We start from the raw sequence: 26,226 nt of genomic DNA on the forward strand, positions 1-26,226 counted from the left end.
CTCTACAAATGAATGCATTTCTCAAATCTTCGTTTGTGGATGCTTTATCATGATTAAGTCTATTAATTTAGAAATATGGAATCAGTGATGCCATGATCTCCTGAGGGTGTCACATGATATCCATGTGTCCCACAGTGCTGCTGCTCATTTTTGAATCACCTGGTCAAGGGGCTGCCAAATTTTCCTCCCATTTGATTACTATCATATTTCCCCATTGTAATCAATGAAACACTCTCCAGGATGATGCTTTAAGATCATACCAATATCTTTCCCATTACCAAAATTTCCCCCTAGATTTGGCATCCTTTGGCGATTCTGGCCTGATCAAATTTGTTACATTGGGTATAACATGATGATTCCCTAACTCTTGTCTTAGGTCCACAATTACCACTTAAATATCAATATTCCATAAGCAAGTCTTTAAAAAAAAAAATCAATCTATTGCTAGCATGGGGATTCTGATTCTCCATTTTATTCGATGGTTCATACTCAAGAGTCGATATCCCAAATTCGGCCAATTTAAACCTCTTAAAACTGCCTCCTGTGTTACTGTGGTTTTTTCAATAACTTCAGGTTTATTTGTAATTTCTTTGTTCTTAAAAATGTCTTTGATTTCAAGTCTGATCTTAATTTCTCTTGTGCTATATCAAGTTTAATTTGGTCTTCATTTCTTATCTTAAGGTTCACAAAGCTTAGATAATTGCTCATAGACACCTATTCTTGTACAAAATAAGCACCTGAAACTAAAACTCCGCCCCCCACTGCTGCTTCAGCTATATCCCACTTATGTTTTGTTTTCACATCTATTCAGTTAAAAATGTTTTCCCTGGTGATTTATCCTAGACCCATTAATTATTTAGAAGTGTGTAGTTTAGTTTCAAGTTTCAAGGACAGCCAGGATCTGAATTTATTTCTGTGGTCCCAGAACATACTCTGCATGACTTCAACCTTCATAATTCACTGAAGATTATCTGTGGCCCAGCTCATGGTCCATCTCAAGGGATCCCGGTGCCTCTCAAAGGGCTGTTCTCTCCTTTTATTGAGTGCTCTGCTCTATAACTCTCAATTACTCCAAGTTGATTGATAACACTTTTTGAATCTTGTTATTACTGTTTCTCTGTGAAAATTATTAAGCCAAATATGAGTGTTTCATAATCTCCAATCATAATTATGGTTACATTCATTTCTGCTTTCAGTTAGTTATGCCAATTTTTGTTTCATGAGTTTTGAAATTCTTATTGTGCACGCCCATTTCAGGTTGTTGCGGCTTGCTGGTGACTTAACCCTTTATCTTTATGACATGTTCCCATCTCTGCAAATACTCCCTGTTCTAAAAGTTCTCCCCACCACTGCCAGTATTTCTCAGCTATTCCAAATGTGATGTGATCATGCTTCATATTTTTTTTTCAGTACTTTTGTCTTTTTTATAATGCATTTCTTTAAAAAATGAACTGGAATTTCTTTTTAAACCTGGTCTGTAGTTTGCTTTTTAACTACGTATTTAAATCGTTAACTCGTCCATATTGTGAGGTTTAACTATTATCCTACTCTTATTTTCTGCATGCCATCTGTCCTTTGTCCTTTTCTTTCCTTCTTTTGGATTAATAGAGTGTTTTTATATTTTATTCTAGCTCTACTTTTGGCTCATTAGCTGTAGTGTCCTGGTTTTATTTTGTGATTGTTCTATAGTTAAATTATGCACCTTTAGTCAGGGTTTAGCTCCAAATCTTGGAAAGTTTTATTTTACAGGAAAGTGTACAACAGCATACTTACATTCCCCCCAGACCCTCAGTGCTACTGTGATGTTTAATTCTACAAAAAGTAGAAACCCACAATAAATAATGTTTCTTTGATTATCTTTCAAAGAAATTTATGATTCTAAAATGTCTTTTATATTTTCCAGCATTCTTTGTTCCCTCGTCGATCTATCTGATATCATTTTCCTTCAGCCTCAAAAACTTCAATACTTCTTATAGTACAGAAGGTATGCTGGCAATAAATTCTGGTTTTGTTTGTAGAGTAAGATTTTTCCCCTTCATTTTATTTAATATATCATAGGATATGGAATTCTGTTGGTTCATGGGTTTTTAAGGGTTTTTTTGTTTTGTTTTGTTTGTTTTTATCACTTTAAAATTCCACTACCTTTTTTTTTTCCCTTATTTTCAAACAAGAAGCAAGAGTGTTTATGTAATTATATGCTATTTTTCTTTAGATGTTTCTGAGCTGTATGGCTGTTTTTCAACATTCTCAATCTCTTGAACACTGGTATGGTTTTCTTTAATATACTGAATGCCAACTAGGGTGAACATAGACATCTGGGCTTGTAATTTTCATATAACTTGGAAAGTCAGAATATCTATATTTTGGAGTAGACCATAGATAGCACGGAGGGACAGAGACCATCTGACAGTTGGAATTCCCCCGATAGGAATGTATCCGTTATGCTACTGAGGTTAAGGGTGGCAGGGGAGGGGCTTTACATAGTTCTCTTTCACCTGGACATTTATTCATATTCTTTATAGTAAAAACATAATTTTAGATTGTTCTTTTCCCCAGAGTTCTGAGAGTCATTGAACCTGATGGGGAATTATGGTAACTCCCAAATTTGCAGTTGAGTCAGTTGACCAGAAGTCAGCTTCTGGCTAAAGTGGCTGGTGCTGGGACCTGGGCCTGGTGTCCTACCAACCTCGTGGGACTAAGTCCTTTACCCTGTGGGGTCTGCACAGATTCAAATTGAACCGCTTGGAGATTAAAGTGGTATCAGAAAATCATTGTCAGAACTCCAAGAAGAAAATCACCTTTACTTCTTCAGTGTGTGTTCTACCCAGGTTTGAACCCAGGAGCATTCTACCTCTGAGCTACACACCCAGCCCCTTTTTATTTTAAGACAGGGTCATGCTAAATTGCCTCCTGAGTCACTGGGATTAGGAGCACGTACCACCACCCCAGCTTTTTTTTTTTTTTTTTTTTTTTACTTTCCTCTCTTCCTCCCTCCCTTCAGAACTCCACATTCATATGAGTTAGTATCCACGACCTCATGTCAGTCAATCTGTGGGATTTTTTTTTATTTGTCCTTTTTCACTCTTAAGTTTCTATTTCTATCCTCCTAATTTCACTAATCTTTTCTTCTACATTGTGTATATTTTATACATTCTTCTATTGAGCTGCTTATCTTTTCTGATTTTACGAGTTTCAATTTAATGAACTCTGGGCAATAACCCTCAACTTTGTTCGTGGTTACTCTCCCTGCCTCATACTTGCCTTTCGTTTCTTCCATTGATAAAAATAAATCCTCTGGTTAGCCGTTTTTAATTCCACGAAGCCAAACTTCACAAAGTTTTCCTTATGGTTTGGGCTTTGTATGACATCCAAATAAATTCTTCCTAGTTCTGATATAAAAGGCTTCCACATTTTCTTCCAAATGTGTAGAATTTTTGCTTTGCACAGCCCTTTATTTAGATTTTAGTTAACTTTGTACCTACCATTTACCTCTCTATGGACCATGCACAAGAGGACATGCCAACCCCCAATCCTAAGTCCTTACCTAAATCCTAATGCTCTTGTCATTCAGCTTAGTTACCAATTCCTTCAGGAAGCTTCTGTTTCAGCCCTTAATGACTTTCTCTCCTCAGTCTCTCAAGACATTTGTTACTGAACCTTATATCAGTTTATTCCTAAGCATGGTAATGAGTTAAATGCCTGCAGCGTCCAGGCAGGTAATCTGAGTGAACAGGGCCAGACCCAATCCTGCAGGAAGCACAGGAAAGGAAACAGCAGGTGCCTCATCCCAGGTCCTAGAGCTGATCACTTCTACGTGGCCTGTAGGCCCAGAGATGCTAGATCTTTTTTTTTTCTTTTTTTTTTTTGGGGGGGGGGGCAAGAGAACCCAGGAACTCCAATTTTTTATTTTAAATATTCTGATTTTTAAAAATTCTGATATTTATTGGAAATGGACTTCCAATCCATTTTAAAATATTTTTAAACATTATGTTGGAGGAGAGGTGACTATCTCCCAGACAGGTTCATTCCAATCTCTGCCCTTAAATAGCTTAATTATTTGTCACTCCAATTACATCTTAAGCCCCTTGGGTACAGGAACACTTACTCTTATACCCACCACAGAATCTATCACAGGGATAAGCCTATGATAATTGCTCAATAAACCAAGGGTCCACTGGTTGATTGACAGGAGACATGTTTGTATCCTAAAACAGTCATCTCCACAACCATGTGCTGAAGAGAGGACTGCAGCAGATTCCACCTGGAGGCACTGTGACTAAAATGTCTAACTCAGCCAAGAGTGTAATTTCCATGAGATCCACAGCTATGGAAAATACATACTGCCAAAGCTTAGGTCATCTCACCTAGGATCATGATGTCAAGACTTGTTCAAATCCAAGAACTTTTAAGTACAAATGGTCTGTTCTACAAAAAGCAGATGCCCAGCACAGAAGCAAACTGGAAGAGAGAAATAGATGCCTTCTCCAATTCCTTGTCTTTTTAGAGAAAAAAAAAATCTGATTCTCAGGATAGCTATGGCATCCTGATTTTTTATAATCCTAGTTCCCTGTGCTCAGAGTCACCAACCCCACACTATCAAGTCCACATACAAGCAGAGGAATGACCTAAGTTTATCTCTCTAAGGTAGGCAGGCTTGGAAAGAAACCAGATACAGATGCTCCTCAACTCATCCTGAGTTAGGTCCTATAAGCCATTTTAAGTTGAAAATAAATTAAAATGCACTTAATAACTCAACCTACTGAACTTCATAGTTTAGCAACACAAGCACATAGTGGAGCATCAGTTGTTTACACTCATGATCCTTTCGCTGACTGGGAGCTGCATGGAATCCCCAAAGTACATCACATGGAATATTACTAGCCTGGTAAAAGTTCAGTATTCACAACTCAAGCTGTGGCTTATGTATTGCTTTCACACCATTGTAAAGTAGAAAACCCTTAAGTAGAACCATTTCAAGTCAAGGACTGTCAATACTCAAATTCAAAGTCTGTATCTGTGAGGACCCCATGTGGAGGTGCTTAACCACTCTGACCCTCTGTCTTCTCATTGCAGGAAAGAATCATTGAATTACATCTGCCTCTCAGTAAGAGAAGTAGAAATATGAGTGGTGGGGAAGGACACAGACCTTCAAGTGAAATCTAGACATGAATGCACTGGCCGATTGGCCCAGAAAGATACTCAATTAATCTGTCCCTGGATTCCCACACATAAAAAAAAAGGACAAATAATAGAACTTAGCCCACTAGCTTGTTCTGAGGGCCAACACACATTCTTGAAAATCTCACTACAAATGGTAGATTTGAGATTATGGCTTTGAGAGAAACTGGAAGACTGTCAATGTCACCACTTATAGAACTTTTGTCTTTCCTCCAGAGCTGTCACCAACCCCACATAGAGTGATGGCTTCATTGTCTTTCACGGAGCCTATAGGCTTGGAAAAGGTACCACCATCTCAGTAGGAACTATTTCTGCAGAAAACTAGCCTGTGCCCTTCTCTGGGGCTACACAAGTTTCATCCTTGGGAAAAATCCATTTTATGGAAGGAGAAATCAGCCAAAGACTTCTTCATAATCTTGGACACAAAAGTCCTGAATGTTTCTAAGAGTGCTTTTCTGAGCGTGTCTCTTTATTGTGGGGTGTCTGAATGTACCTCTTAGTGGCTCTGTAAACATAGTCTCCATGTGCCATCTCATGTGTATCTCTGTATCTTGGGCTACATCTATACCTGGTAGTATTGTGTATGTGTGTGTGTGTGTGTGTGTGACTATCTCTCCTTGAAACTATATCTAAGTCTGTGCATGCCTGTGTGCACATGCATCTGTGTGTGTCTGCATCGATGTTCAATGTTCTGTGTTCTAGGACTGTGTCTCTGTGCCCTGATGCATGTCTATGTGTGTGTGTGTGAGGAGCCAACGTCTGTGATCATGGGTGAGCACGTGCAGGTACCTCTCTGCACTTTTACAAACCAACTTTTGGAAAACACAGATTCCCCAGCCTTTCTTGAGAGGTTCTGGGGAGTTTTAAAACAAAACCTGATGTCCACACTGCACTTGTGGATATTATTACCATTCATGCTTTGCCCTAGTGCAGGTTTGATGGTTCTGTGAAGCACCCAAGTGATTCCAATGTGCACACATGGTTGAGGGGAACTGCAAATGGACAGGCCTCTGCCTGCTCCTTGGAAAGCTGCAAAATGCCTTCCTTGCCTGTGACATGAATAACCCAAGTGGGAGACTGAGGGAGCTCTGCATAAAGAACTCAGCTCAGAAAGTCATTTCCCCCACCCAACTGCTTTCTTACCGAGGAGGGAGGTGCAGACCCGACTGGACCCTGCAGTCAACACCTGCCCACTAACCTGTGAAAACCACAGGAAAACCCTCTGCCAAACCCCACCCTTTTTCTTCCCCTTACATCTATGTCTTATTAAAAAGATGAAGTGCTACCTTAATTTCCATATAAACCCATCACATTTACTGCAAGTATTTGGCAAACTCAAGAAGGATTTATTAGTATAATAAACCAAGTGCTTCATAAAACATTAAATGCATTTTTTAAGCATTCTTTATCAGGGGAAATAGTTAACCGAGGAAGGGACCAGAACAAGACAAAAATCTCTCATTTGTGAGACTAAATATCTAAAGATGAAAACAAGAACAATTGGGAAAGAAGGAAAGAAAACCTCACATTTTTAGGTCTTGGTTTGCAGGGCTACCCTACTCCATAATGTGCTGCTGTCAAAATTAAGGAAGACCCCTGTTTCCAGGATCCAGCCCCTCACCTTCAGGGCAGGTGCCTGCTAGCTAGCAGGCTGTATAACTGCAGGGGATGCCCTGCTGGGAAAGTTCTGTAGCAGGACAGACTTTTCCCCACTTGCAACTCCTGCCTCTAGAGAATGTGGTGCTCAGAGTCATCAAGGAATGTGCCCAGTCCCTGAGCTAAATTGTGACCTCCATCAATACCCAGCTTATTCCCTCCTCACCTGCTGCTCTGCCCACATGGGACTTGCTTCACTCCTCCCAGAGTGTCTGAGCAAAGCTGCCATGTGTCGACCTCCCGAACCAGCATGTTTACGTTGATGGCCCAGGATTTCTGCTTCCCAGATTCACCCAAGGTTTTTAACAGGATCATCAAAATCTCTTTTCCTGTGGGAATTAAGAACAACTTCTACTCCTTGTCCTTCCAGACCCACTACTTAGAACATGAGAGAAATGGCCATCAGCATCATTCCAATGTTATCATCAGCAAGAGGAGTCTGAGACTAACCCAGTCTCATTTATCCTCTCAGGGTGACAGAGTGGATCCTAGTGCCTATAGGAATCAAATCTTGTGAGAGTTTGTAAATGGGGAAAATATATAGACACACACATATGTACTTATGTATACATATTTTCCCTACTCTCAAATGTGTGTGTACGTGTAAGTGCGTGTGTGTGTGGGTATGTTTGTGTGTGTAAACATTTTCTTCTGTAGGAGGCCCCTCAAAACTTTCCTGAAAAAATCCTAAAGCTTATGCAATAGAAGTTTTTTTAAATCAGTCATCAATGAAAGTTGTTCAAGCAAACTGCCAAATCAATTCTGTTATCAGTGGGTTTAGCAGCCTTTTGCCTGTCCCCCAACGCCAGTTATCTCTGACACACCACATCCCACCTTTGCCCCCTCTACTCAAACCCTTGTGGCTGCCCGCTTCCCCCTGAAAGCAATGAGCCACCACCCACTGGTGAGAAATAAGCTTTAGGAAACCATAAAGTTGGCTCTTAAGACCCTTGAGATGAATAAAGGAAAGAAAAGGTCAAGTTGAAACTTGGCAGGACTTCAGAGGTGCTAATCAAAAAGTGACCATTAGAGAAATGCTACTGAGATTTAGTTTCCTAGGGTGAGAAGAAGAAAATATAGAAGAAATGAGAACATTGAGGCAATGCATAAAAGGAAAAAAAAATTTCCTTGGCAAGACTGCCACTCTGAATTTAGCACTTGCAGTCACAGCATGCTTCCATATTTCCTTTGTCCCAAGAAAAATAAAAATCTCAGGGTTAAAAGACTTTATTGCATCCATATCTCAGGAACCCCACCCTATCCCCATCACAACCCAATAAGCAGCTGTTCAGTCTTTTGGAACAGGTCTTGTGAGTTTGGACTTGTAACTTTGCTAAGAATCTCAGCTCACACTATATTGTTTCTACTACCTTCCTGGGTGAAGAACAGTACCCTTTTAATATGCCCTTCTCTGATTACCAGAGAGAATAACACTGTTCCCTCGTTGTGTTCACAGGTTGGACTTTCCACTAATTTTTCTGTTCACTAGGGAAGAACTCAATACAGACACATAGATATACTGGGAGCAAGAACATCCAAAGTTTTGTTTGTTTTTTTGTTTTGTTTTGTTTTTTAAACCAGAAAAGGTTTAAATGCTAACTGCCAAAAAGCCATGATAAATTTCTACCATGCAAAAAAAAAAAAATAGTACCCCATGATTATAACCAGTAAAGACTATTTTAGAAAAGGACTGAAAGAGACTACATTCATACATAGAAGTTTGGGTGTTCCCCCCAACACACTTTTTCCTAATGTTCTGTATTTCTGAATTAAATGTCCTATTAAAACACAAATAACTAAGTCTCATAGAACTACTGTAACAAATTCCCACAAACTGTATGGCTTAGAACAGGAATTTGAAATTTATCCACTCACAGTTCTGAAGGCCAGAAGTCCAAAACCAAGAGGTCAGCAGGCCAGGGCCAGCCATGCTCCCTCTGAAGGTTCTGAGGAAAAGCCCACCCTTGCCACTTGCTGGATTCCAGAGATTTCTGGCAATCGTTGGTTCCCTTGATTTGCAGCTGCACTACCCAGGCTTCTGAATTGGATAGTGTCTGCAAGGACCCTATCTGCAGCTTCCAGGTGGACATGCATTTTAGGGAGACACTCTTCAACTAAGTACAGTCAGTATTTTAGAAGAGTCTTGCTTTTGTGGAGAGATCAGGGACCATTGAGAGAGACTGGCCTGTATGTCTTTAGAATCCACTACCTGTCCTATTAGATCACATAGCATAAGGCTTGATGACAGAAGGGAAATATAGGGGTGAATAGAAAAGTGCATAAATTAAAAATAAGTGATTGAATCCTTCTATATGAGGCCAAGCTAAAATCTCCCAACACCTCAAAGACAATTTCTTCAGCCTCTTGATAATCCATTCAACATCACCTATGAAAGAAGCCAACAAAATCACACCTGCTATCCTCTTTGGAGGTTTATCAGTACAGACTACTTCCTAAATAGCACAACAACAATAACAACACCCGAGTATGGGCTAACACCCTTCAAGTCAAGGTCAAAGAGAATGAAGCAAAACCATTAAAAATGGAGAAAGAATTTCATTCTTTATGTTTTGAAAAGATAGGTAGGTGGGTAAGTGTAGTAAGAACGTAAGTTGGGAAAAGTCGTCCAGGAGTGTTAAGTGGGTTAGGGAGAAGAGAGCATTTAGGTGGGTATGCAGATTAGCTGAACTACACATAAATAAACTTAATAAATTCACCCACGGACTATGTGCACTTTCCCAACTTCCCAAAGTTTCTTAAATCCCCAGACCATAATATCCTGAGGAAAATAAAAAACCTTAAGGAGCTACAACAAGGTTGAGGTTTGCAAATCCGAGCCCTGGTTAAATTATTAGAAGGCAGAAGGGAGAACACCGGTTGCTGGGCATTAATAGGCCATAAGCTGAAAGCATTTAGAGCAGCATCCCTCACCACAGTGCAGGCCAGTTCTGCATCTCAGAATCCTTCATTACCCACCCCTAGGAGGGACTTTGATAGCTCCCAGGTCCCCTTAGCCTCCTGGAAACCTGACACCCAGCCCTGGAGCCTTCCTGCCTGATGAGCTGCTCAGCTGTTTCTCAGCAGCAAAAAGAAACAGGGGCAGCCCTCTGTCACCTCAGATGATGAGTTCCTCAAAGGCTCTCTGTGACCTCATTCTTGCTACTAAAATTGTGTTTGAGATGCTCCCGGGAAGCTCACAGTTTAACCCAACAGTAATTACCTTTATGTACTGAATAACAGCCCTAATTGATTAGCTATGTATGAATGGGATATGACTTGTTTTTTTTTTAATCAGTGCATGTCCACCTCCGGTGCCCCTGAAGAACAGGACATAGTCATAGGAGACACTGTCCTATTTGACCAAACAAGAGAAGGAAAAAGGCATTTAAAATAGGCCAAGATATTAGTCTTTTAATCAATAAAAAATTATCAGCTTGCTCAAATGCTGTTCAAAATACACTAAGATGGGTCCTTGCTACCCTTGATGTACCCATGGGTCTCAAGGACAAGAGAAGATAAGAGGAGGACATGTTTCAGGAATAAAATATGTATCAATTAGGATGTGTTCCACAGCAAGTTTTTTTAAGCAAGTTTTTTTTAAGCTTATTAAATAAAAAAGAATCTATTTAGCAAGGAGTTTAAAGATAGGCAATTCAGTTTAACAGCTCAGTAACATCTTCAAAAATCTAACTTGTTTGTCCTTCGCTCTGCCATCTCCAGAGCACTGGCTTCTCATCCTTAGGTGTGTACCTTCACTATCACAAGACGGCAGCTAAAGCTCAGTCACACTCTAGACAAAAGGCAAGATTTTTTCCTAATGAGAAAAATAAATAAAACTATCTACAAACCTCAGCAAAATCTCTACTCTTAAGAGTATAATTCCTTCACACCAGTCAACTCTGAAGTTTTCTCAAACTTTTTTCAGAAACTTCTTTCTCTCTTCCCTCCATCCCAACCCCCAGTGGATTTCTTCTTTTCCTCATTGGCCACAAGGGCACAGGCCACTCTTAGCTACAGGGGAGGCTGGAAAATAAATACCTGGCAAAGGACAGGAAACTTGTTACTATTAATCCATTCTCCACCCCCAAAACCACAGTGTGTCGGCCAGGAAAAGTGGAATAGACACAGACTGTCTGCTAGGTGGCAACTGAAAATGTCCCTAAGGACATCTACCCTAGAGTCTTTCCCTAAATCCAACCACATGAAAAATGTCTGAGACACAAAAGTGAATTTTTAAGATTTTGAGGAAGACATCATGGATGGCTACCACCTAAGGTGAAAAATGTCCCCACATCACTTATTAATTTGAAACCCACAACATGGAAATAGACCACTAATCCAGACCTTTGCAAGTAGGTTCCACAGAGGACTGGTCTGGTAAGACAGTGGGGCAGGGGTAGAATGAGAGGGTCACATTTTCAAATAAATTCAGGAATTCACATTGAGCATTAGAGTACTGAAGGCCATTCATGATCAATACAGTAAATAAGCATTATTTAACCCAGTGTCACCCAGAAGGCCACCACCTTCACAATAAAGACTACATTGTTTTACCCAGCACCTACTGATGTCCCATGAAATACACTTTGATAAAGGTTAGCAAGTCATTTTTCTTATTTCCATTATCCTGAGAAATGGACAAGATTCTGATTCTTAACATTACTTACTTTCCAACGGAGATCATCTGAGATACCACAGAGAGCTCAGCTCACTAGTAACAAGTGTGCATCAAAGTGCTCGTTCTACCTTTTCTTTCATCTTTCTCCAAGACCAAGGTATGGATCAGGCTGGAGACAGTGAGCAATCTTAAATCTATCCACCTAACAATAAAGAATTTAACCACGTACAGTGAAGACGAAAATAAAGCCACAGAAGCCTTGACTTACAACAAAGCAAAAGCACTATTATTTAGCGAAATTTAGAAAAATTTACAAAAAGTGGTGACAGCCACTTCATCACTTCAAAGAAGGCTTTCATTGAACAGGACACTTGTCCAAATCTTGGAGGGGAAAATTGTTTTCAAAGAGAAAGATTGTGAAGTTAGAGAAAAAAAGGAAGTTACATCTTTCCCAGCCCTCCTGTCTCCTCTCCCCTTCCTCGATCTCACCAGCCAGCATCTTAGAAAAGCTGACGTATGACACTATAGTTGCACAGACATACTGTCAGAGAGCTCAATAATATTGATCCCAACCTGGACGCCCTGGCATGCTAATGGACAGAAACTCTGTCCTATGCTAAATATTCTAACTCCACTTTGCAAAGCCAGTTTTCCACAGCTATCATTTGCTGTCATGCAGAGAGATAAAAATCATGATAGATCCAGAGGTTCACATTCGGCTCTGTGGATCTGAACAGCAAGGTTGGCACATGGGTCTGAGTTTTAGAACTCAGATTCCCCCTATGGAAATTATTCATGTATCTATTTCCTCCAAAGACCTCCAATTCCAAGTCATAACTCAGAAATATTATTTCTTTTCCCCTCCTTAGTCCTTCCTTCCACCCCTCAGTGTGGGGTGGGTTCTGTGGACTTATGGACCACCACACACGATGGAGGCTCCCTGGACCTAGGGGATGTCTGGTGAACACATCAGGAAGGCAGACATGGCAAAAATCAGCTTTCAGTCATCACCACTAAAGTGGCAGACCTACTTGCCCATTTTTCTTCAGCTGAGAGCATCCAAGCCAACCAGATCCATCCCACCACATCTGAAAACTCGACCTCAGCCTGGAACTTCCTCCTCCTCTTACTCTGCTCACTTGAACGCATCTCCGTTAACACCCAGCTCTTACACAAAACCTCCTTGAGCCCTTCCATTTCTTTCTGCACTGAGATTAAAGTTTTTGCCCAAGGATCCCCCCAGCCTGCCAGTGGGAGGGCTGGACAGGAGCACAGTCAGCTCCTCTGACTGCAAATCCCATCCGTGACACTAAACCAGATGGTTCAGCTCAGAGTCCACACCTTCCATCTCCTCACCTTTGGGACCTCCACGAAACACAAGATGGCACTGATTGATGCCACTAGTGAAGTCCCACTCCCTCACAGGGTCTCCGCAAGGTGACACAAAAATATTGGTGATGGGAAGAAAGGTCACTGCCTGAAAGGGAGAGAGACCTCAGAAGCTAACATCACCATCCAGTAATACTAATCCCAACCTGGGTGGATCCCAACCAGTGGCTCCTGGACATTTTCAAACTCCAATTTCTGACAAGCTTCCAGCAAGGGAGTAATACAAAATTTGACTAAAAGTCCAACAAAATTGATGAGCTCCATTTAACCTCACTGAAAATTGACTTTTTCCAACTTTTGGACATCTTTGCTAGACAAATTCAACAAGGAGATAGTTCAGATGTGTTACAGGACAGGGTAGCCTTTTTTTTTGGGGGGGGAGGGGCACTGGAGATTGAAGCCAGAGGCATTTTACCCCTGAGCCACATCCCCAGCTTTTTTTTTTAAATATATTTTATTTAGAGACAGGGTCTCACTCAGGCTGGCTTTGAATTCGCCATCCTGCCACCTCCGCCTCCCAAGCTGCTGAGAGCGGGTGCCACTGTACCTGTTTTGGTTTGTTTGTTCTTTTTAGTTATACACGACAGAAGAAACTATTTTGATGGATTTTGATCTATTTATACAAGCATGGAATAGATCTTATTCTAAATAGGATCCAACACAGCTACTTATTTTCTGGAAGATGCCAAATGATAGGAGATGGGGTCAAGGAAAAATCCCAATCCCTTTCCCAAGGGAACACCAAAGGCAGGGGCTCCAGAGTATGCCAGGGTAAGATCCCATCTTCAACTCCCAGCTACCAAGACCCTTCTCGGTTCTGTCCACCTTCTAGGGCAGCTGCATTCTGCATACAGAACCACTAATGTGGGAACTAAAACATCTTCAACACTCATAAGGAAATGACACTCCCACTGCTAGATCATAGAACCAGGGCTGAGCAGGACAGTCCTTGGTCTGCTTTTTATTTCACCTCAGCAACACCTCATTCCAACTTCTCAACATCTCTATTTGCTATCAGTACCTCTGCTAGTTAACCATATAACTAAGGAGTCACAAGTTCATCTTAGTTTTTTTGTTTTAGTTACACATGACAGTACAATGACCTTGACATATCATACATTTGGATCAGATGGGATATAATCTCATTTTTCTGATTATACAATGTTGCAGAATCACATTGGTCATGCATTCATCTTTAACTGATTTTATGTTCCTACTAAAGATGCTTCATGAAAGCAGCAGCCCTGTCCCCGTTTGTCACAACACCTGCAGCACTTAACAAATAGTTTATACCTAGGACCTGTTGGCTTAACTGCACTAATGAAAGACAATATCAACTGGTTCATAAATATTGTTGAATTAAAAACTACAGAGCTTCATTTCAGAGGCTTAGGGGAATTAACTGACTTGCTCAAGAATATTAACTCGTCCATAGGTGCAGAGCTTGAAGTCAGGTTCAACCTCCTCACACTTGGCTACGGAGCCCATGCCCTCTCCTAACCACTCTGCTGTGGCTGATAGATGGTTTAGCCACTCTGGCTTCATTCTTCCCCATCTGATATGTGCAAGCTAATGTTACCAGAGAGACAGCTCTCTATGCTCACCTCCCCTCCTTGCCTTAGCTTCTCCTCATACAAACCACCAGACTCACAGCAACAGTAAATAGCACACGGAAGGAACCAGGGCTGTAGCTCAGTGGTAGAGCACTTGCCCAGCATGTGTGAGGCCCTGGGTTCGATTCTAATCACTGCATATAAATAAATGAACAAAATAAAAGTCCATCAATTTCTCAAAAAATATTTTCAAAAAAGCATAAGGCAGAAATAAAGTGGTGAGGTGGAGCCATTCTTGGTGGCAAACTCAATAAATTCCACATGGACTACATTCAGTAAGTATCAATAAATCTGTTTACAGTTAACCATGGCAGCAGCCACTCCATAGCACTGTTAGCAGATGTGCCTTATAACAGCATCTCTTTGGGTCTCACCAGAGCTCTGTGAGAGTAACATGGGACATCTTCCTAGGACAGAGAGAGAAAGAACCTCAGTTCAGAGACCATCTGTCTGACAGGGCCAACCCGAGCAGGATTTTCAATCAGAATCTCCCAGCTTCTATCTCAAGTTTCAACACGGTGAGCTCTTGCCACCCTTCAGGAATCAACACATAAATCACTCTGGAAGTCAGTATGGAGACTCCTCAAAAAACTAGGAATGGTGCCACCATACGACCCAGCTCTCCCACTCCTCAGTATATATCCAAAGGATTTAAAATCCGCGTACTGCAGTGACATAATCATATCAGTGTTTACAGCAGCACGATTCACAATAGCTAAACTATGGAACCAACTTAGATACCCATCAACAGATAAACTGATAAAGAAATTGAGGTATTACTCAGCCACAAAGAAGAATGACTTTATGGCATTTTCCTTTAAATGGATGCAACCGGAGATTATCATGCAAAGTGAAATAAGCCAATCCCCAAAAGTCAAATGTTTTCTGATATGTAGAACCCAATCCAAAATAAGTTGGGGAGGGAGATAAAATAAAGAATAAAGATCAGTAGACAAAGGGAATTCCAAGTTTTTAAACTAGGAGACGAGTCATTGCTCACTCCAAAGCATCTTTCAAGAATGAAATTTGGAGAAAAAGAGTGGATAGGATAGAGGCAGACCCTGAAGAAATGTCACTTCTGTGGAAAATGACCAGGGAGGCTGTGTACCTGCCTTTCCAGAAGCCCTACCTATCCACATCCTCCCAATGACCGGCCAGCCAGCTTCAAGTCTTCCAACTCCTCCTCTGCCTGCAACCTCAACACCTCTGCCTCTACTCATGCCGTTTTTGTGGCCAGAACAGTGGTCCACATATGTGCAAGGAGTCATTTGTCGGAGCAAATGTGATGCTGACTGGCATCAGCTCCTATAGCTCCAAGTTGTAGCCTTTCCCAGGCTGTTCTTGAGCTTCAGGCATTCTCAGGGATCCGAAAGTCACAGGAAGGTCATACCCCTGCATTGCTGCACTTAGCTTTTCTCTGTGTGCTCCTGAGACTAAGTGGCAGAAGCACCACCTAGGAGCTGGTGCTTGTCCAGGGTTTTGTTAGCCAGGCGGGCACGGGGAGTCCTGCTACAGAGATGCCCAGGGAACAGAAGACCAAGATCCCTGCACTGCTCCACTGGAGAGCTACTGTGGGTACTTTTTCCATTTCAAGGAAGAGGAGCCAAAAGGGGATCCCAGACCCCAAACACCAACACCAAGCTTTCCGCTAACAGTGGGGGCAGGCGCTCAGCTACCTAACTCCATCCGACTTGAGCTCCGGTGGGCAACAGCTGCCACTTGCACAGATAGAGGAGCCACCACATGGGCTGCAACTGGAATCTCAGGACCCCCCACTGCTGGGGAACCCATGAACTATTGCAGGCTTCGGAGACCCAAGTGCTTCTGGCTTACCACACTGCTCCACACCACTGCTGGCCGCAGACAGACCTGGGCTCCCTGGAGCCTCTGCCAGTTTATCAGACTCACTCTGAGATGCTAACGCGTACACAACATCCTAGGGTGGAGGCTTCCTGCACTCTCTGCTTTGGAGACCTTGACTTGACCCAGAGCACAAATGTTAATTACTGATCTTGTGTGTGCTCCCTTTCCCGACTTCCTAAAGCATTCCTTTCATTCTGCACCCTACCCCTTTTAAAAGGGCATTTACCTGTTGACCATTCCTTAACTGTTTTGTGGAGAGTTGTTTGGCTTCTTCAAAATGCTACAATCTCTTGAAGACAAGAAGACAAGACTGGGAACTCCAGGAGACAAAGCACAGTGTTGGGTTTTGCTCATCATCGTGGCCATGGTACTTAGAAACCTACCAGATACCAAGTATGAATCATAGACATCACCCAGGGAGGTGCCCATCAATACTGATCTGGTCTTCACCTTGTGGTCTAGCCCAGAGCTACTGACACATTCCTTGCCGTGTCTTGGAATAAATGAATCCAGCCAAAAAAAAAAAAAAAAAAAAATCAGCTCTAGCACTGGACACTCTGACATCCATTTGTATCAAGTCCTTCCTTGAGGACTTTGTTAAATGAGCCTTAAAATGAAGGGTTGGTTAGATACCAAAGTACCCTCCAGTGCCTAAAATTCTGATTTGTATGTTCATAGTATCCCTATACCACTGCTGATACTTCAAAAGCTTAGATGAAGACCTGTAGAAGGTGACTTTTAAAAGATGTTTTCAAGTATTAAGTTTTTCTTTAAAAGCTAGAACTCTTCCCCTAGCTTAATTAAGGTATAGATAACAAAAATCATTTTTGGTATACAATATTATTTTTAATCTTCATATACATTGTGAAATGATGAAATCAAGCTAACATATGAATTATCTCATACTTATTTTTTGTGAAAACATTTACTACAACTCTCAGCAATTCTCGAGTATCTAAGACACCATTATTAACTCCAGTCACCATGCTATGCAACAAATTTGCAGAACTTATTCATCCTAACTGAAACTTTTGTACCCTTTAACAAAAATCTCCCAATTTCACCCCCGCCCTAACCATAATTCTACTTTCTGTGTGTTTGGTTTTTTATTTTTAGGTGCCACATATAAATGAAATCATTCAGTCCTTATCTTTCACGCCTGGCATATTTCACTCAGTGTAAAGACCTCCAACTTCCTCCAGATTGTCACAACAGCAAGATGAATTTCTTTTAAAGGGCTGAATCATAATGTCTACACTCCATTGTACGCATCCACCACATTTTCTTCATTCATTTGTTAATGGACACTTAGGTTGTATTATCTATTCTTCCATAAAAATAAACTCCCTCCTATGAGCTACAGCCTAGATAGGACAGGGAGAGGAGATTCACCCTCATCCCAGACTTAAAATGCTCTGTGTGGACCCCAGGCCAGCTATTTGCCTCTCCTCACTGAGTTTTCAGAGCTTTCCAGGATTGTTAAATAATTTAAGGCCTTCTCTCCTCGATAAGTATGTGGAACTCCTCTAGGAAAGGGAACCAGAGCAAACAGTCAGCAACCCAGATGAAATCTGCACAGGAAACTTTGTCTGAAATGAGGGGAAATTTCTCATCTAGAGGCCACGGCCCATCAAGGATGTTTCTTCTATGGAAGGGCACAGAAGCAGGTTCCCAGATCAAGCTAATAGTCAGGGGCCACAGAAGAGTGGTTTTGAAAAGATGTTCCAGATTCCCTTAATGTTGCTTATTTATAGGGCTTCTCCAAATCCCTGGAGAGAAATCCATCTGAGAGGAATCCACCAATCATTGATCATTTTTAAATCCCCAGTTTTCATTTCCATTTGAAGAAGGGTTTAGTGGTGAAGATCTAGAGTAAGTTGGTCATAAGGCTGGTTAGTTGCTTGGTTGTTGTTTATAGTTTGAAACAGAGCTGGCGTCCCATTGTCCTCTGACAACAGGCAGAAGTTTAAAAATGCCATCCCCAAGGCTATCCCTTTCCATAAAATTGCCAAAGAAATGGCCTAATTGGGCAGAGAGGTACACTAGCGTAATTCAAGTGGTCTCCAACCCAGCACCCTATTAAGATCATCCAACCAATTTCACTGCTGGAATATTGGAAGGATGAGCTGTCCAGTGGGTGGGGAAAAGGTGAGTTGAATAAAATTAAAAATGAGGCACGGCACGAGTCCAGGGTGTGTTGGCCCTGCCTGAGTCCTAACCTCATCATGCCTCAGCCACTGTGGTCTCTCCGACCTACACTGTGGCTTTTTTTATCCCCCAACTCATGGCGTCTGTGCATGCTGTTCCTCATGGTTGGAATGCTCACCCCCTACTCTTCAGGTGGATGGCTGGCTTCTCATCTCTTAAGTCTTAACTTATTCACCTTCTCTGAGTGGTCTCAGATGAAGGATTTAAGAAACCCTCTTCTGCAAATGGAGAAAGGTCATCCACTTAGGTTAAAAAAAAAAATGCCATAAAAGCTAATTCAACTTTATAAACCTGTTACTGATATCAATGCAGCAGCCTTGTATTTATGATGCATCCGTCTCATTAGTTCTCTAAATAGCTTCTACATATTTATTTTAAATTTAAAAATTTTGTAGCAGCTCCAAAAGACAAAGACAAGTAGTCCTTAAAGTGTGTATATATATATATATATATATATATATATAAAAACTTACCCATAATCACAGAAACAAAATATTCAAACAGATTTATCATTTTTAGTCACAATTTATCCAATTGCTTCCACAGTCTGTGTTTGTATGTGTGGGTGTTTAAAATCACATGCTGTTTTTCAGCTATTGCACATTATTTGCACAGTCATTTCAGATTTATGAAGAATAGCTTGTACAATCAAGCTGAAATGGCAGAGCATAAAATACCATTGCCAATTTCATCTTCCAGAAGGAAGTAGTAAGTACTAGTAGTACTACTGCTCCGACTGTCGGGATGAGGGAAAAAAATGGATAAATTAAACAAAATTATATTTCAAAAGACAATGGAGAGCTATGAAAGCAAATGAATAAAAATTAAGAAGAGTCCTTGTTAACATGAGCCGAGATGATCCATGGATAAAAGTGGGGAGAACTGACTCTGCTTTGTTTTCTTAGAATATTAGCAAACCCAGTGCTTCCAAGATGTGGAACAACTGGAATTCTCATATATTTGATACTGGGACTGCAAAATGGCATAGCCCTTCGGGGAGATGGCTTAGTAGTTTATTATGAAGTTAAACATACAAACATTCAAAGCTAAAAATACAAGACCTAGCAAAGCCACTCCTAGGTCCTTACCCTAGGGAAACGAAAACTTTCTTCACACCAAATACTGCAATGAATGTTCACAGATGCTCTATCCATAACCACCCCAAACTGGAAATCACCCAAAACTTCTTCAATGGGTGAAGAGAACAACAGACTGTGGTACAAAATGGTTCAATGGAGTTCTTCTTGGCAATAAAAAGGAGGCTGCCAATGTTACAACAATTTGGATGAAACTCAAAATTCTGCGTGAAGAAAGCCAATCCCAAATGATTAGATGCTAGATGATGATTCCATTGATGTCTCAGAAAGACACAATCATAATTAGAGAATCAGTCAGTAGCTGCCAGAGGTGAGGAGTGGGGAGAGGGTAGACTCCAAAGAGTGTATACAAGGCACTTGTTTGGGATAATGGAACTATTATATATTCTTATTGAGCTGATGACATGACACTAGACATGTGTTAAAACTCATAGAACTGTATATCAAAATAAAAGTGAATTTTATTGTATATTACATAGAAAACATTAAAAAGTATGGAACTCTCAAGTCAAAATTCTTAGGTGAATCCTGGCACTTTGTTCCTTAAATACTTTATCAGCAAACACAACAATTTCATGGATCAGCTATTATTATCTCCACTTTACATGCGTGGAAACTGAGGCTTATAACAATTAACCTCCCTAATTTGTACAACCAGCAAGGAGTGATGTATAAATGAGATCTGACACACCTGCAGGCACACATTCATTTATTTTCTCTCATCTGACCATAACAACCCTCTCTCTAAACTCTAGGATGTTTACTCGCTGGAACTTTTAATATTGAGCTCAACTGAGATTTATATGAGCACCCTGAAGGCAATTAGCTGCACTGCTGAGCGCCGAGTTCAGTTATCCAATTTCTTAAAAGACAGCCATATTCCAATATTTGAAATGAGAAGTTCTGAGTGTGTTGTGGCTGTTTTAAATCTAACATTCATAATACATGAATATCAAAAAAATCACACATTTGGATTTTCCCTAGTTGTTCACCCATCTCAATGGAATTTCTAATAATTTTAACAGTATAAACTTGTTGTGAGGTTATAATTTCTTATTTCCCATCATCTCACTGCTCCTCTACATCCTATACTTCAAACGCCTCCTCCTTTCTCATTATAGCAAATTGAGTCTTTCTGTTGTTGATGTTCCTTACGTAATTATATCTCTGTTCTTTTAATATGTCAGTTTTAATTGGAGATTTATTAAGGTCATTTTATCTTCATGGGAATGTGGCTGTGCTTCTACCTTGAAGCATCACATAAAGGCTTAACTCATTTCAAATTATCAAGAACTACAATCTCTAATTACAAATTAGATGCTGATTTATTTTCTTTATTTGCTCATTTGTTTGGAGTCCTTTTAAATGTCATTACCTCTAAAAGTATGTACATTTCATTAATTATTTTTACTGTTTTAATAGGCTGTAGGACAAAGCAGCAATTTTGAAAATTATAGCTGTCTAACACCTGCATTTAACAAAGACTCCATACTCTCGGGATATTAACTTGTCAGTAATTAAAAACTGCAGCTCAAGTACTTCATGACAAGATACATTATGATTTCAATAAATTTCTGAGATAAACAAATCCTTTAAAGTTTCCTTACTGCATAGAAGTTTTATCACATTTAGAGAGCAAATATGAATGGGTTTATCTTTATGATATATCATTGGAAAGTTTTAAATCCTAGAAAATGTTTAGGAAAACAAATTTATTGAACACCTCTTTCATACTAAGAATCTGTATGTATTTCATGTCATATTTTCAACCACTCTGATCTACGGCACTCTAATTCCCACTTTACAGATGAGACAGCTGAAGCTTCTGGCAATCAGTAACTTTCCTAAGACAGGTTGAGAGGAGCATTCCAGGCAGAGGAACCAGCATGTGGTGTGGGGGGGTTGAAGCCAGAGAACCTGGGAAGTTTGAGAAGCTGAAGAAAAAAGGCCTCATGGCTGGAGCCCTGGAAGGTGGGGACAGTGATCAGAGATGAGGCCCAGAGGCTGGTGGGGCAGCACATGCAGGGTATTCCAGCAAAAGCTAAAGGTTTCAGTCTTCATTGAGTTTCCCTCATGCTTGCTACATTATGACGAACAGATTGGAGAGAGTAGCCTCAGACTATGGCAACATGATTGGGGTGGCCAGAGAACGAGAGAGGATATCTTTTTTGCAAAACATAGTAGGTAAACTGGGTGCAATAGCACACACCTGTAATCCCAGGTGTAACCTGTAATCCTCCTGAGTTCAGAAGGCCTGGGCTGGAAGATTGTAAATTCAAGGCCAGCCTCACTAAGACCCTAAGCAACTTAGTGAGGACCTGTCACAAAATTTAAGAAGTGGGGGTAGGGAAGGTCAGGATGAAGCTTAGTGGTAAAGCATCCTTGGGGTTCAATCCCTAGTACCAAAATAGTAGTAATGAGTTCATAGATAAAAGCAATAGACATCATTTACTACCGCAGGGTGATAATCTGTGAGCAGAAAAGGGGAAACTTGGGGTGACTCCCAGGTTTTCTGAACTTGTTCAAAAGCATAAAATGTGATATCCTTTGCGGTGACAGGAAGCACTAAAAGAGCTCCTAGTAGAATAGCTCAACTTTGCTCAAGCATATACCCAATGAGGAATGAACCAATCTGGTGTTTGATGCAAACATCTAAGCAACAGATCTTAGTTTAGTAGCAAACGTACAGACTATCGCTTACTGCACTGCTTCCCAAGTTGGATCTTTGAAATTTTCCATCGGAAATCCACGCTGTAGGTTGGCATTCTCAGATCTACATGAGCATAAGAACCACCTGGTGTAGTAGAGGAGCTTAGTATGGTGTGAGGTAGTGAAGCACCTGGGCTTAAATCCCAGCTCTGAAGCTACTTGCGTAAACTTGAGCCACTGAACTCTGTTCCTTTAGCATCCTTCTCTGTAAGGTCAGAGAAAGCAGTACCCACTTTAGATAGTTTCTTGAAGGTTAAGTAAATTAAATTATATTAAGTTCTAAATACAATGCCTGATACATCATAAAAACTTAAGGTTTGCTCTCATTTTCTAGGAAATTTTATAAAACAGACTAATGTACTCCAAACCAGTGTTGTGGAATTTAGTTCACTTTTCAGTTCAACCTATGTCCTTTTAGTCTGACACATTCCTCATTATTTATCCTAAGCATATTAAGGAGCTACATGCCCCCTGGTTAAGTAATTGCTCAAGATGGGTTTAGAATAAAAAGCAACAGCTTTCTGTCCTCATAGTTCCTCGCCTGAAATCCCACTTCCTGAAAATCCATTTTAGTAATTTTCCTGTTCTCTGATGGTTAGCACCATAATTCTTGAGTGTTAAACTCACTACTGTATCACATTTATCTCCTTTTACATAAATAGTCTGTTTTCTATGTTTTTTGCATCCCCTCCTTTGCAGAATTCTTCTGTTATTTTACCCCAGATTTGTATCCAAGGAAGGAACACCCAAGAAAATAATCTTTCTGCCTCAAGATCATGTCCATCAAGAGTACACTTCTGAGGCCAAACTCTGTCTCCACCCCTCAACATCACAGGATCCCCTATGTGATGCTTTTAAAGGGCTGTTCACTTATCTCATTACTAAATGGATTTGGAAAAAATCCACAGTATTCTGCATGATAAAGATTTGTAAGAATACACTAAGTAGCTTATTATCCACCTCGGATAAAATTTAAAGGTCTTGAGCAGCAATGACTAGCTTTTCTTGGACAAGAACTTCTTCCTTCTTTGTCAACTTTCTGTCTGCCACTTTATTATCTATGTGAACATATATAACTAAACCTGTTAAAATAAAGCATGAACTTCATTGCTTCCATCTGCCACATTTGGGGTTTGTTATTTGATCCAATTATGCATAAAATGTAGCATTTCACCTTATTTACCAACTTGTTTCCTAAATGATAATGTTTTTGAAATTGATGCCTCATACACATTTGTAGTTACTCAGAAGACACGTGAGAATAACTTGAAGTATTTAAGGAGAAAGTTTTGCTCAGTTTGTAGAAGATCCAAGTGAGAAGCAATAAACAGTTAATTACCAAGAAGGAGTCATCCAAAAAGATACCCCTGCTTACCAACACATATCAAGAGAAAGAGAAAGATGCTTAATTTGGTTGCAAACCAAAACTTTTTCTTGTGCACAGAATTTTTTCTATAATAGTCCTGCTGCTGTTAGCAATGAGTGCAACAAATTGAAATTGGAAAGCTTTACCTTGGGACACTAGAAATACAAGGATAAATTGTTTGGTGTAATTTTTGCCTCTTCAGCCACCTGTTTGGAAACTGCTACTGTGATATGTTCTCACTTCCCCTCTAATTTTAGAGAGTCTATCAGAGGAAAAAATGTCCTTTTTTATGCCCAGGAGGAAACAGATAATAAGAAATAATGATGCAATCATCCCTTTAGACAGTGTTTTTAAGCTTTTAAAAGGCTTTGGCATTTATTCTCTGTATTTGTTAGGATTCTCCAGAGAAAACTAATGGGATACATACATAGATAGGTGAGAAATTTATTAAGAGATTGGCTTACGTGACTGGCGCTATGAAGTTCCACGACGGGCCATCAGAAAGCTGGAGACCCTGGAATGGGTGGGAAGGCTCAATTCAAGTCCAAGGGCCAGGGAACAGAGAGTGGGGTTCCAGGGAGGACCACTGGTGTGAGCTCTCCAGCCAAAGCAGAAGAGCCTAGCTCAGCTCCCGCCAGAGGAACTAATTTGGCTCTCCTTTGTTTGCTTTATCCAACCCACTAGCCAATCGGATGATGCCCACGCACTTCAGGGCGGGTCTTCCCCTAGTCCACTCAGACTTACAGGCCAGGCTGCTCTGCAATCACTCTCACAGACACGCCCGCGAATAATGCTTTACACGTTCTCCGGGTGCTCTTCGATGCAGCGGACACCTGATATCAGCAACCACGAGCTCACGTGGGAATCTCGATGCAGCTGACACCTGAAATCAGCCTCCACGTGCTCATGTGGGAATCCCGTTAGAACTCTGTGACACGGTGGGGCAGGCATTACTGCTATATTTTGCAGACGTGGAAACTGAGTCCAGAGTGTGAATATGTCCAAGTCACATGTGAGTCGGCAGCTGAGCCCCGGCCAGACCCACTTCTCTTTAACTTTACAATGTTGGGCCAGAAATAAAGTTCTAGCAAACACCCTCCCCCCCCCAATTTTTTTTTTCACTGTTGAACATAATTAAGTAAAATTCCTTTTCTGGTTAGCCAGTTGTATACCCTGCTTTCAATTTTCTTAAATAATTTTCCTCTAAGAATCCTTTTATAAATTCATATCCTATCTAATGTTCCTTACTTGATTCACTTACAGAATATGGAAGAGGGTTAGCCTCTCCTTCATCTATTCATTGTTCTGTACCAATTACCTAGATACACATATAATACTTTTCATCATTATAAATTGTAATAAATACCACAATATAGCTGATATCTATCTGTAAGATAGGAACTAGGCTCCTAGTTAAGAACATTGGCTTTCAAATTGTCAAACCCACAATCCCATCTCATTGCTGACATTTGTAGGAGGATGATCAAAGTTTCAGGATCTGCATTGTTAAGTGATTAAATAATAACACCTGATTTTGTTTGCTTGTTTGCCCCTTCTACCATACAATGAAAATTCTGGTGGGGTGCGAATCTTGGATCTGGTTCCTTAGACCTTATTTTGAGCTATTAGGACTGGCCAACAAGAGTTCTCCATCTATCTACCTGGCTCTGGTAAATGATTAAAGGACAAACACAGGAGCTAATCTAGGCCAACTGGTGCTCTTTCTTGGGATTTCTCAGAGGGAGCAAGTGTGTTTGCTTGCTGTGCCTGCAGGTAGCGATCAGTTCTGCCATAGAGGGAAACACCTGCAGGGAAGCCTAAAGCCTGAGCAAAGAAGGACAGGGAAGCAAAGTGACCAAGAGCTGGAACTCTTCGTGCCTGATTCACACAGATTGACCTGCCCTACCCAGTTCTTTGAGAGGCAGTTGCTGTTGCTGCTGTTTCTGTTGTTGGACTAGAAGTTCCTCTTCTTTTTTCTTCCTTTTTTTTTCCCCGAGACAATCTCGCTATGTTACCTAGGCTGGTCTCCAACTCCTGAGCTCAAGTGGTGATGCTCCCTCTTCTTCCTCCCATGTGCTGGGTGCTGTTGTTATTGAATTGGGCTCCTCTTGTCTGCAAGTGAAAGGGTGGTGACTAATGGACTACCTACTGGAGCTGTGATAAGAATTAAATGAGGCAATACATATAAGGTGCTTAAGCCCAAGCTGGCACATATTAAACTCTCAAAGAGTGTTAGCTGTGGAAATGATGGTAATGACAATGGTGCAGATGAAGCAAATGAGGCCTTGTAAAATCTGTCATCCTACAAAGCATCCATTACAACACATTGTGTAGTAGACACCCACTGCTGCTAGAAATCTCATCGCCTCTCTGAGACTATGAGAAGGTTCATGGGTTAGGATCAGAGGAGAGATCTGAATGCTTTAGATCAAGTATGCTGACCTGATGTCATGTATCTCGTGGCTGTTTTCATTCTTTCTCTTCATTATTAATTCCTGAAAACCTCAGCTTAGGCTAGGATTGGGGAGA

This window comes from Spermophilus citellus (assembly GCF_964194105.1).
Source record: "Spermophilus citellus genome assembly, chromosome: 15".
NCBI classification, from domain to species: Eukaryota; Metazoa; Chordata; class Mammalia; order Rodentia; family Sciuridae; genus Spermophilus; species Spermophilus citellus.